We start from the raw sequence: 1,320 nt of genomic DNA on the forward strand, positions 1-1,320 counted from the left end.
TGTCCTTCTATATCTAGAGTTTGAGGAGTGGTAATTTCTTCAAATCCTTTACAAGATATGGTCAGATTTATTTCTTGATGCTCGATGTGATCTTTCACTTCTTGAACATTTTTCTTCTTGATATGTCCTTCTATTTTGATAGTTTGAGGAGTGGTAATTTCGACCAATGAATTACAAGATATGGTTGGATTCATTTCTTCTTTATCGATGTGATCTTTCACTTCTTGCACCTTTTTCTTCTTGATATGTCCTTCTATCTTGAGAGTTTGAGGAGTAGTAATTCTTGCCAATGCTTTACAAGATATGGTCTGATTCATTTCTTCTTTCTCTAGGGTGGGGTCCTGGCGTATATCCTCTTCTTTTGATGTTTCTTGATCCTTTTCTTCCTCCTCTTCATATTCTATGTAAAATAATTTCTTCTCAGCACACTTATGACCTTTAGTGCATTTGCTATCACAATTGTAACAAAGCCCTTTTTCTCTTTTTTCTTCCAATTGTTGTGGTGTAACCTTTGTATGTTGTGGAAGGCTGTGAGAAACAACACTTCCATATTTATAGTTATGAGGGGTATGCTTCCTAGTTTCCATAATTTTTCTTTCCATTATGTCACAAAGCCCTTTTACTCTTTCCAATTGTTGTGGTGTTGCTCTAAAGAAGGTGTTTCTCTTTGTATCCTCATAATGTGCTATCATTTCCTCCGTGAAAATTGACCACGTAACAAGTTTTTTACGAGAACAAAGCCCTTCATACCATAAAAATTGATCTGGTTATAAATATGAAGATGCAATATATAGCTTTTGTAATAGTGGTACACCATGTAGATCAAAATATTGCTCCATCTGAAGTATCCAATTTACCGGATCCTTGCCATCAAACTTCCTCATCTTGCTTTTTCTTGATTTTAGGAGCTCAATCTTGAAACCACTGTAACTCTGTACTTTCGGATCTTTAAGTTCTGAAATTGTGACCTATAGTAGCCCTCTATGTCCTCTTTCCAATGCCACCATTCTGATCCAAATTGGATTCTCCAAGGAAGAGTTATGTCAAATCTCCCACAGTGACCTGATTATATACTAGTTCAGTAGAGTGAACTTGTACGACGTGCCACATGTCCCTGTTTCGACCTTTGGCTCTGAAAAGGATATAAAAGAAACTACAGTCCGTCCTCTTTCTATAGCTTCTTATGAAATTTCAATCCGATGTTCAGAGATAAAGTTATGACGATTTTCCCCAGGTCACCTGTTTGGAATGTAATTCAAGAGTTTGCAAAAAGACCAACTTCCTCATATCATATATCCGCAAATGTAGCATACAAAGCTC

This window comes from Pinus tabuliformis, chromosome 2_1 (assembly GCF_031772625.1).
Source record: "Pinus tabuliformis cultivar Carrire ecotype Pingquan chromosome 2_1, CPIR1, whole genome shotgun sequence".
Lineage (NCBI taxonomy): Eukaryota > Viridiplantae > Streptophyta > Pinopsida > Pinales > Pinaceae > Pinus > Pinus tabuliformis.